Genomic DNA, 12823 nt, shown 5'->3' with positions numbered 1-12823 from the left:
GCTCGCAATAACACTGCCACTGGTCAGTTTTTCATTTTTTTCTTTTTTTTTTAAATGTCATACAGTCAACAGTGTCAAAGACGTGAGCCACAGTGTTTCTGTTACTGTAATACAATGTAAATGTAGTGTTCTGAGAAAGACTAATGTGGTGTCAACTTGTGATTACAGCTCTCGTGTTAAAATATGGTAAAAAGAGACCAGTTTTAACCCGACTCTGGCACGACAGAGCTGAGCAATTTTTATGCAGAAACAGTGTGAATGTAGCTATATTCTTTATACGTTGCCGAAACTGTGCGAGAGATAGAGTGTGTGTGTGTGTGTGTGTGTGTGAGCGAGGGAAGAAAGTGTCAAAAGCATGCCATATTTAGGCCAGACTGGCACAGAGCGAAGACACCGACTAACTGTTGCTTTTCACACATCGTGCCGACTCTTTCTACCATCTGCCCTCCCTCTTTGTCTCACTGAGCGTCTGTATGTCGTTCTCCTTTCCTCTGTCGCTCCTTCCTAAACTGACGCTCTCTATCTGGCTGATAAAGTCTTGGCTATAACCTCCCACCACCTCCTTTCTTTCTCTTCTGTCCATTAAAAGAGCCTCAAGGTCTCAACAAGGCAGCAAATATATCTATTAAAAAAAAAAACTGACGGCCATCATAGCTCTGTTAATGCACTCTCTGGCCTTAAAATGGTTCCTATTTGAATCTTTTCCCGACAGAAATGGTGTTATATCAGGAGTGAAAGGCATCGACTAAGTGCCAATATGTGTCAGAGGGCTGGTGGCTGCAAAAAGAAGAAAGAAAGACACTGGGAGAATTGTTCTCATGGTCTGCTGGTATATTTAGACTAGACAACCAGAGCACGGAACACAAACCACCGTGACTCACACACACAGCGGAGAGATTACAGACACACACATGTGCACAGACACAAATACACTCATTCATACACAAATCATGCTCAAATCAATCCCGTCGCAGACAGCCACGTTTCGCCTCAACGGCCTTTCGCATTTCTCACTACCCGTTTTCGTCAGGCCTGCAGCCAGATGTTCACGCACAGGTGAAAAAGAGGAAATGACCAGTATGAGTGATAATACTTGGTGGGGCAGGTGTCAGCAGTGGTCTGAAGGTGAAGTGCGGCTGAAGTTTAGAAGCTCACTGGTACATTCGGGTTCCTAAAGCAGCTTGGACTTTACATTATTTCCTTTCAGGCATGGTGCAGGGATACAGTTCAGACTGGCTTACCATAATTGGAGCTACAGATCCAATATATGGACGCAGTTACCATTTTACATATTTTAAATCATAATTTCCCCTCTAAAGCACCCCGTGTTATAAATTTATGCTGTTAAATGCTCAAATTTAGCATCAGAGAAAATATTACTGATGACATCATCACAGAGTTATTTTCTCCAATTTGATGAAGCTCCTCCAGACACGCAGACGTAAAAATCAATTTATTATAAAATGTAAAATAATTGATCTTAGTGTTCTTAGGGACGGCACAAAGTCAAATTCAGCTTTAGTTACAGCCGATCAACTGACCTCAGCGTTAGCCCACATCAGCTCACCACTGACACAACTGGCTCAGATTCGGCTTCTATTAAAACTGCACATCTGCAAGCTGCTTTGCAACCCAACTAAAGTGGTCCGAACTAAAATACAGTTCTGGTCCCAGTACCACTCTTCTCATTACTAATCCACACTAACTAGAAGCAGTTTGTTTAGATTTTCAACTCCATCTACTAATTAAAACCATGAGGTGAAGCTGGAAGCTTTTTGAAAACAAGTAAGTGGACGTTTATGAAGGTTTTTTTTTTAAGAAAAATGATTTTTCAGGAGCTAACTACGTTTTGACGTACTACCCAACTGCAGTCCATTTAGTGTTTGAGGCTCAAAAACACAAGCATATGGAAAGTGCAGATTTCACTGAAGACATCATAAACATTAGCCTGAATGGTTTTCTGTATTTGTCCGACCTTTGCTTAGTGCAGTTTTTTGTTACTTATCAGTCTGAATGTGGTATCTGTGATCGGGATGGGCTCTAACTCAAACTGTACTTACATTATGCTCCACTTACGGAACCTGAAGGTGTAGATTTGGCTCATTAGCACCAGCAGAGTGGAGCTCAGCACCAGTCTGACAGCAGCGGTTGAAAACATTAGCATTCCACATGCTAACAGCAAGCGCTCCTGTAACCGTGGCCGGAGACCGACGGCCAGCGGTTGGGGGGCCGTGTTGAGCTAATAAAGTCTGTTAATTTAATTGGGCATTGGGTCAGTATGTCTGTCAGTGTGTGTTTGTGTGTGTCTGTGTGTGTGTGGCTATAGCTGGCTAACCCCACCAGATGAGCCTTCACCCCAATCACAGCCCCCTTTTCTGCTGGCAGCCTGCCGTTCGACTTGGCAGACACACACTCGCGCGGGGTCTGGTGTGCATGTGTGTGTCTGTGACTGTGTGCGCACGCATGCATGTGCGCTTGAGCCCGTGTGCGATTGCACAAGGGAGAGAGGATTATAGATGTTGAACATACACACGCAAATGAGCACAGGGCCTGACTGGTCTGCATGGCGTGTGTGTGTGTGTACGTGTGTGTGTTGTAATAAAGCCAGCAATGTTTTACTGGCCCGCTGACACAGTGCATAAAAAGATCAGTGGGCCAAATCCATTAGTAGTATAATTGCATTACATGGTAAATATTCCTAAAAGGTCAATATCTCCATTTGAAACATCACCATCATCACAGAGGGCTGCAAACGAAACAGGAATTCTGGGATTTTACAGAAGCTCGGGCCACAAAATTACACTTCTAGGCATCTATTATGGAAAAGATTTGGCCGGCAGGGCCGATTTTCCACCTCAAAATGAGTGAGCGTCAGCTTGTGGCAGTCCAGCTGATGATTGTTTAACATGTTGAGGATCTGAATTTGATTTTAATACTCCGAAATTCAAAATTTTATAACCAATATCGCCAGTGGCGCCCGGTCGCTTTTTACTCGGGGGATTTAATTGAAGTGATCTTGGACTGAAAATGAGCACGGGAAAGAGAGAGAGTGAAGGAGACAGAGAAACGACGGGAGTGTGGGCGAGCGCGAGACAGCAAGCGTGTGTGAGGAGCTGAGAGTGAAACTAACTTAATTTGGTGTTTATGTAAAGTAAGTCTGTGCATGTGGAGCGTATCACAGATCTATTTTCAATGACGACGAGGGATTAAGACGCTGTTTGGGGGCTGTATGCAAAATCTTTTCCTTTTTTTAACTACTCGGGAACTCACTGTATAGCTACATAATTTTCCACATGCATATGAATGAGATTAATGATAACAATGAACCAATGAATAACCATATCTAGTAGACAATTACAAGTGTCACAGCCCTTTTCTAATTTCCAGATATAACACCCTATGACATAAGAGTATGTGAAAGCGGGGGATGAGTGAAGTGATGTTGAGGAGACCCTGCAGAGTAATCACTCGCTCAAGCAGGAATTGAATGCATAGCCTCAGCTTGATAGTATTCTGTCCTGACCAACAGCAGCGAGCTGCCCTGTGCTACTATATGAAGCAGAGGCTCATGTTTGGATGGCAGGGGGACCATTGTTACACACTGTGACAGGCTTGTACTAATAAACTGCAAATTCATATTTGAGGACAAAAATAATGCGTGAACAAGGCTTCCTGAAGATGCCTGCTAAGAAACGGCTATATTAAAGCAGCTGCTGGCTAAAAATTTGTGCCCACACTATTATTTGGTGTAATTTCCACATGCTCGAAGGGCATTTCATACCAGAAAACATAAAACTAGAGTGTTTGCAGGTGCTACGCCATGAGAGACAAATGAGAAAGTATTTTTAGTTTTGTGAATAGGCACTTTATATTGTAAGATTAAATCCAACAGTATTAGAAAGAAGCCCCAACAATCAGATGACCCTCCTCCCCATGAGCAAGTGTTTGGCAATAGTGGGAAGGAAAAACTCCCCGTTAAAAGGAAGAAACCTCCAGCAGAACCAGGCTCAGAGAAGAAGAAACACTCAGTGCATCATGGAGAGCTCCAGGGTCACCTGATCCAACACTAATTACAAGCTTTTAAAAAAGGAAAGTTCTAAGTCTCATCTTGAAAGTAGAGCCTCTGTCTCTGAATCCAAACTGGGAGCTGGTTCCATAGAGAAGGGGCCTGAAAGTCTCCCATTGTACTTTTAAATACCTTATGTAAGTGAGCCAGCAGTCTGGGACGTGTCTTTAAGATAAGATGGGGCCTGATCGTTCAAGACCTTGTATGTGAGGAGAAGGATTTTAGATGAAATTCTGGAATTAACAGGAAGCCCCACAAACCATGTTTATTTTCACAGGCCCACTGTGTACTGATTCGAGCACAACGGGCTTGACTGACTGACTCGCCAACACTGTCTATTTTATTAAAACCAATATCTGACATAGTTGCATCATCGACTTCAGAAAGTGAGAAGGCAGATGGAGAAGAAAGCAGAAAAAAGAAAAAAGAAACAGGAACACAGAAACACACAGAGGCAACAAAAAAGACAACACATACTGCACGGTATGTTCACTCAAACACACACATAGCCTCCAGGCTATTGTCCTCCACATTTAGGTCACACCGAAACTAACAGCTTCTCACACACACACACACACACACACACGTTCCCCAGGAGGTTCCCCTCACCTGCAAAGAGGCCAGTTTGGACACAGTGTCAAAGATTAAACCTGTGTTTTATCTCAGAGAAGGGGGCTGCCTGGGGGGGGGGGGGGGGGGGGGGGGGGGGGTGCGTGCATGTGTGTAGGTGTGTGTGTGTGCTTATGTGTGTTAACTCAGTCCCCGTTCACTAGAGGGCAGAGGGTCACTGGAGAATACACTTTTTCACTGACACACACGCACACAGCTGCCCTTCTCTGTGTGCGCGGTCAAGTAGAAAGGTGGATCTGTGTCAGGTAGCAAGGGTATTTACTGTTACTGAGACAAGCAGGCCGAGAAAACACAAACACAGCAGGGGGAGAGAGTGAGGGCGAGTGGGGCGAGCGACTTAGAGGAAGACTGGAGGAAGAAGCAAAGGAGAAAGTGGAGAGGGAAGAGGACGGCTCGCGATGCTTCTCGAGCCTTTCAGGGGCAAAAAAACAGCGCAGTCGTGTGCAACATCAGAGACTTAAACAGGTGGAAACAAAGCACATCAGACTACTCTACACTGCACTTTAATAAGTACACATGTTAACGCCAAAAAACACACTCAAGCAGCAGATGTCTCACAGTGGCGGTGCAGGAGAAGCAGGTGGGAAAAAGTGTGAGCAAAGATCTGACACACTGCAGTTTTAGGGAGGAAAGCCGGGTTGGACGTCCTGGATGATGAAGCAGACTCTATCACAAATTAATTAGAGTGCGACCCAAAAACAGCACACAAAAAAACCCTGCACACACTCCTCACCGCTCTACCATGTGCACCGCTTTCCCATCCAAATCAGCTCTTATATATCAAGAAACCACGCTCTCTTAACCTCCATTAAGAACTCTGTCTGCTTACCGCTACACTTAATTCACTCCTCTAATCTTTGCTGAGCCTTCATATAAACATTTTATTCTACTTCTGTTGCTCTTTGCGTGCTTTTGCAGCGTTTTTCTTTTTGCTGGTATTTTCTTAAGTTGCAATTCGTTTGATCTCTCAGGGCCACTGAAAATAAATCTGCTTTTATAGCATTGAGCTAAAATTATTAGTCAAGTAATAGATGGATGTTTGAGCACAAAAGCAACGTGCAACAAATGAAAATGTCCAAAAAGCATGTTGGGCCTAGCTTCTCAAACCGTTCTAGGTTGGTATAAAGTCAGATGAAACATTAAGTATTTCATTTTAACTTCATATGTCAATTCAATTCAATTTTATTTATACAGCGCAAAAACCACAACAACAGTCACCTCGAGGCACTTTATATTGTACGGTAGACCCTGCAATAGTACATACAGAGAAAAACCCAACAATCATATGACCCCCTATGAGCAAGCACTTTGGTGACAGTGGGAAGGAAAAACTCCATTTTAACAGGAAGAAACTGGCAGAACCAGGCTCAGGGAGGGGCGGGGCCATCTGCTGCAACCGGTTGGGGAGAGAGAAGGAAGACAGAGAGAACATTATAAATACAGAAAACAATCAGATGAACCAGCGCTGTAAATTCTCCTTCACTGCATCGTGAAATTAGCTGGACTTTCATGTCAATGGTGAAAGGCCTCTCAAAACAAGGCTGCCAACAAAAATCTTCCCTGACTGCTGGGTTTGTCTTATCTGTGCAGACTCACAAAAGCAGAGACTCAACTTGGGTCAAAAGTGGACAACAGAAAGGTGGTTAAAGAAAAGAAACTTATTTCATTTTCTGTTTATACATAAAAAAATAAGGTTGTATCCTGAACAAGCCCTGGAGACAAAAAAAAGAACTCTGCATCCCTGAAAGGCCTTTTTGTTTATCTCTCACTTTACTTATTTATTTATTATTTCTGCTTTCCTGCCATGCGGCCGGGGGAGAGAAGGACCACAGGTGCTCGGGTGAATCCGATGGACATCTGCAATTTATCATTCATACGCCACTGATGGCAGGCCGGGCCGAAATATGGCACGCTAAACACAAACCATAGATCATTCACGGACACAGATACACACAGACAGGCGCCGACGCACACAAACACACATCCGTGCGCATGCACGTACCTAAAATGCATCTTTGAAGACAGATGCTTTTATGCATTCACAGAGCTGGACACGGGTCACACTACAACATGTTTCTTGCAGCGTGGTGTTGATATCTTTTTCTTTCCATCTCCTTCCGCTTTATCTTTGTCCCTCTTTTGGGAGCGCTCGTCCCCCTCCTTCACTTCTATATCTCCTTGTTGATTTCTGGCAGGCCAGACACTTAAAAGCGTAGTCCCACCACCCTCCTATTAGTAAAATAGTAGTTTTGGCTTTCTAATTTGCTTTGTAACGTGTAAAGAGCAAGATTTTATTTCTCTTGAACAATTACTGCTTCCTTCTCTTTGGAAGTCAGAATACAATCCAACTGACTTCTGACCTTAGTTCCGTCTTTCCTTTTGTTTAGTCATGCATAAATAAAGAGATGATAGCATCCCACCCAGAAAAAAAATAGCTCCTATATAAACTTTCCTCCCTTAAATGCTCCCTGCCTCCAAACTTTTAATCCAGGCTTTAGAGGGATATATCACAGTGGGACATCACTGCTGGCCTGCATCTGCCAGAGTGAGCTTGGAGCTGATTTCTGTGTTTACATAAGATTAGAGCACAGGGAGAAAAGAAGGTGGCCGATATGGTAGCTCCAAGCCAAACAGCTCTCATTTCTAATGCAGCAAAAGCTGCCATAAACAGCCTGCAGGAGGGAGGGGGGCTGAGGAGTGATATAGCCAAAGGTAGGACCAGTGAGTAACACCACTTCCAAGCCCGAGGGTGTGTGTGTGTGTGTGTGTGTGTGTGTGTGTGTGTGTGTGTGTGTGTGTGTGTGTGTGTGTGGGCACGATGGCCTGCTTATTCTGGATTTGCAGCAGTGGTCACTGATCTTAGCCACACTTCCAACACGGCGATATTAAAAACCCATGAGAAAAGCCCCACTCAGGTGTTTTTGTCAAAATAGCATTTAAGGGTATAATTGGAAGGATTTAAGAAGTGTACTTTTTTTGTGAGAAAGAATTTACTTGTGATGGATTAAAGCTGAAAATTCCAATGTGCATCATTGGCAGGGAGGTGTATAGAGGTGGGGGTACTGTGACTGCAGCTCAGCCACCAATTCAAAAAGGCAACAAATTAAATGCTCACAAGAACAGACTTCTGCAACAACTCTTGAGAACCAAAGAAACAAAGCGGCTTTTCATAGCTGGGCACTTCCTCTCTTGGCAGTGTTTGCCAACAGAGGATGCTAATGCGTTTAATGTGTACAAGCTAAGATGTGGAGACACCTGAGGGGTGTACTACAAAATGAGATTAATGGCTTAGCGAACTATGTCAACCTTAAAGTCAGAGTTTCTGTGTCATGAAAGTGGCGCTCTTTTTACCTGACAAAATCAAAGGTGAACACATGGTCAGGAGCAGAATGTGGAAACTTTGCATCGCAATTCACCAGGTTAACAATTTTCTGCAACACTAATCTCTTATCTGAAACGGTTACTGTTCATTTTTTAATGTCCTTTATATATTTTTAATCACCATTTCATCATTACCATCTAATAAGTTCCCTGATTGGAGCAGGTGACTCTCATAGGGATCATTTTGTGTGGAAGAAGAGACACATGACCTGCTCCCTGTTATCTAAAAGGCCCAGTTTCAAGCTCTGTAACATGGTCAGGCTTTCTGTTTCAGTCTAAAACAGAAATCTTAACAGAGAAAGTTGATAAGCGCTGTTGTGATTTCTGTTATCTCTAACTGGGGTTTTAGGTTTTGGTTCACCCAACAAAGAGCTCAGAAAGCCTCAACAAACTGCTCCTTGGTTAGTTAGTAAAGTCTAGTCTAGTTTAGGTTAGTCTAGTTTTTAAGGTCAAGAAATAATGTATAGTGTGCCTGCAGGACAGCTTGCTGTAAAAGACGCTGCAGCATTCTCAGCATGTATTTCAGTATATGTGTAAAGTCATGGGGTCCAGTTTACAGCTGCACTGAAGGTAAGAGCACACATAGATTCCACATACCACCTGACCTATCATATGTCGGACATGAAATCATACACACAGTATAGCTCCACCAACCAATGATAAATGACACAATCATGTGACAGCCCTGTCAGAAACATGACTCCATATCTATACAAAATAAAAATCATAAAGATTTCTTGGTCATGGCTTTTAAAACTCTCATGAGGACCAATGATTTGTGTCTCTCCAGACGTACATATTTACAGCAAGCATTTCACCAGAGCACGGCATCTTTCTACACAACTATGTGAGGTTGAGCTCCTGCACGCTCCTACATATCATACCTGTCGTGTATCAACCATGTTTCTCCAGCTGAACATGCAGCAAAGGAAAATTGCCTTTAAACATACAAACAGCCTTGCAGAATTCTGTGGATGTGTGAAAGAGGAGCAAATGATATAAGATATTAAGTTCTCTTTTTAATAACGCTTCATGAGGAACTTCTACACGTGCTTGACCTGCTGACTATAAAAAGCTTCTTTTCTTTATGTCAACAACCATTTTACAGTAACGCAACTCAGCTACTCCCGTCACCTCTGATCCTTGTTAGTGATGGGTTGAGGTGAACATGCCGTACTTTATTATACTGGCAGAAAAACACAGCAAAGCACATCCAAGTAGAGGGCAGAGTCTAGAAGAGTCAACATTCCTAACGCAGCCATTTTTAGAAGAAAAATCGACAGTATCAAACACCTGTCACCTGATCCCAAAAAAACAAGAGTGCTGCAAATATTCCCAGAGCAATACAGTAAGAAGAAGTAAAGAAGCACAGGATAAAGTAAATGCATCTTAAAACAAACAACAACCCCCATGACAGTTACAGCTAAAAGCTCTCCTCTTACTTCCTATATTGCAACCAGACAGCCAACTGACGTGAACGTGCCCTTAAGCAAGGCATCAAACCCACTGAACCTGCTGGGCAGCAGCAGCAGCAGTGTGAATTCACACACAGTGCGTAACCCTCCCTCCTTCCTGCTGATCCTCCTGACCCCGGCTGTTGCTGTAAATATCTGCATGCTCCTGCACTGTCAACTCGCGCTCAGTTACACAAGCAACAGTTCCACGGAGGTTAAAACTGTATATTTTACTTCCTCCTGCTTTCCCTTTGCCTTGCCTGCATCTGTCCCATCTGTCTAACTCTATGCACGGTTTTCCTTGTTTTCAGTCTTTCTGTCTCTTGAAGTGAAGGGCTCGGCAGGTCAGGGGCATTAGTGGAAATTCTGCTGTAAATTTCTCTGCCTGTTTGAACTTTTAATTGTTTTATTTTTTTTATTTTTCACTTTTCTGCTTTCCTTCTTTAACCCTGCATGGCACGGTTTCCATGCCAGCAAACCGGTCTGAACTAGTCCTGCTGAATTATGAGCGCACACGCATGTGTGTGTGTGTGTGTGTGTGTGTGTGTGACAGAGAGAGAGAGAGATACCAAAGGCTGTGTGTGCAGGTAGATAAAAATGAGAATGAGAGCTTACATTGAACACCAGGAGAGGGTTAATATGCAGAGCAGGAGCAAGGAAAGACGGTGTGTGTAATCACGTGTGCGTGTGCATGTGAAGCCCCCCCCAGCACACACACACACACACACACAGCCTTATGACACCAGTCTCATCAAACAGTTGGACGTCGGCCAAGTTCATCTGTTAATGGACAGTCGCCACCAGGACCCAGTCTTCTCTACCTCGCTCCCCTGCGTCTTTCTCTCTCTTTTTCTCCCCCTCACATCCCCTGTCCCCCTAGGGCGTTCTACCCCTATGCCCTCTCCTCCTCATAGCCCCCATGTTTCTGTCTTTCTGCCCCCTCACACCCATTCCCTCCCCTCATTTCTCTCAACACCTCTCCCAGCATTGCAGATTGGGGCCTGCGTTTCCCTCGAACAGCAAAGATAAACAGTGTGTGTGTGTGTGTTTGTGTGTCCCTTTGTCTTGTCTGTCTGTCGGCAGACGGCGCTCGGGGTGTGTTGCATGTACACACAGACACACACGCACGCACACACACCTATGCAGTGGAGAGTACCTTTGAACAGACGGTTTTCAACAAGCTAGAAACCAAAAAAATAAGGACGGAAATTACACAAAGGCCAAAAGACGAGTTAGCTTCCATTAATTTAAAGGAGACAGACTGTACCTGTGTGTCTGAGTGTGTGCTTGTGTGCTTGTGTGTGTGTGTGTGTGTGTGTGTGTGTGTGTGTGTGTGTGTGTGTGTGTGTGTGTGTGTGAGAGAGAGAGAGAGAGATCAGCAGTGTCAGCTACAGTCCTGAGCGTGTTGAAACACATCTGTATTCCTGTGGAAAACTGCAGCACGGGAGAAGAAAAAGTGAAGAAAAAAGGGTGAAGACTGACAAAGAAAGTGAAAAGCAGGGAGAGTAGTTCATCAAAAGCAGGTGAAAACGTTTAAAACACATGAATTTTTTGCAGGGGCAGGAGCTCAAGGAACTACTTACACACCTCTTCATTTTTTTTTTTACATTTAGAAAGACGTCTTCATTTTTAAGCCCACTTTATTTTTATTTGGCGGAGGTGAGCATTAGCAAGTGTTAAGTGCAGCTGATGTGACGCCCGATGTAATTTGGAGGGCAATTTTGTCATCATAGCGGAAGTTAAATGATTGTGTGATTCTGCTGCAGGCTGGGAAATCTTAAGGACTCTCGAAGATTTTTATGATTTAAAAAACGTTCCCACCTTCACAGGAGAAAAAAAGAAATGAGTTACTTTTTGTTCTTCTTTACGTCCACCTTAAAACTTTGTGTTCTTAAACAGTTTTATTAAACATCTGGACAATAATGACTGCCACTGCACTGAAAAGTGTTTGGAAAGCAGCGACTGTTTCCACACTGACCACACACACACACAGCAAACAAGTGTACTGCTAAACACCCGCGCACACCGAGACAAAAAAAAAAGTCTAAGAACTAGATTTTAATGGTTCTTTATCTGTTTTTTGGGGGGGATAAATTATCCATTAGATTTCATCATATCTTGCTGGGGCAATTACATCAAGAAAATGATAGCGGGCACAGGATCAATTATGCATGCCCTTGGCCAAAGACCAAGCATCGGGCAGAAGGAGAGGGCATGTATACACACACACACACATGAAGAAGAGGAGGATCTCATAGATGTGGCCCATCAGTTCATCTTACTGCCTAAAAAGTTCATACGCTTAATAATTTAGCTGTGTTCTGGATACAGTTTCCCAGCTGAATATTAACAACTTTGAAGTGAGTAACAGCAGCCAGAGGTATATATATAGTGTGTGTGTGTGTGTGTGTGTGTGTGTGTGTGTGTGTGTGTGTGTGTGTGTGTGTGTGTGTGTGTGTGTGTGTATTTGCAACGGGCTAAAAGAGACCTCAGGAAACAGGCCTCGTGAGTCCTACCAGAGACAACCCCTCGAAACACACACACAAACACACACCTTCCACTCGACTGCGTCCATTACACCACCGTTTGTAACATTGCTCATTTCTGGGCAATTAAGAATTCCTTTTCATCGCTATGTAGGTTCACATATCTCCCTCACAGCACTTGTACACAAACTGGGAAGACATGAGGAAAACGAGGTGTGTTTGTGTGTGAGGCTGAGAGAGAGGCTAAAAAGATGAGAGGAGGAAAAGCAACAAAGGGAAGCGGAGAAGAAAACATGAAGCTTAGCGCCCTCGCGTTAGTTCTTCTTGGTTGCTGTTCTCACTTTCTTAATTGTCCAGCCTCGTTATTTGATTTTTAAAAAATGGCTTTATTTCATCGACTTTCCCCCCCTTTTGTCTTCCTCTCACAGGAGCCTTTTTCAGAATGAGTTTCTTTTTGAAGGCGTGCGTACAGGTGCTTGCATTTTGTGTGTGCACGTTTTTCTGCTGAGTGCAGAACAATGGAATTCATTTTCTTTCCGTCTCTTTTTTTTTAAAGAGTTTTCACCGATGTTTACAGAGAAACTCACTTAGCAAGACGAATCGCTGTCTCCAAAATGGCAGCCTTAGATGGAGCTGGGGAGGGACGAGGAGAGAGAGAGAGAGAAAAGAGAGGTATCTGACATCTGTTTGTTCAAGGAGAAACAGAAAGCAGTAAGAAGGGGAGGGCGCTAAAAATGAATAGGCTGACAGAACGAGAGAGCGAAAGAGAGATGAGCATTGAGAAATCATTTTACCATGTCAGGACC

At 43.6% G+C, this 12823-nt stretch overlaps 1 protein-coding gene across 1 annotated transcript in view; it reads right to left on the bottom strand.

Annotated features, from left to right (window-relative positions):
* Positions 1–12823, bottom strand: part of bcl11aa (BCL11 transcription factor A a) — a 49482-nt gene that overhangs the window by 23228 nt on the left and 13431 nt on the right. The gene's annotated exons all lie outside the window — the stretch shown is intronic.

Source organism: Diplotaxodon limnothrissa, linkage group LG13 (genome assembly GCF_057381915.1).
Source record: "Diplotaxodon limnothrissa isolate DT_005_m linkage group LG13, D_limnothrissa_male_GT1.1, whole genome shotgun sequence".
Taxonomy (NCBI): Eukaryota; Metazoa; Chordata; class Actinopteri; order Cichliformes; family Cichlidae; genus Diplotaxodon; species Diplotaxodon limnothrissa.
Note: the sequence above shows the minus strand (reverse complement) of the source record. Positions and strands in the feature narration are given on the sequence as shown.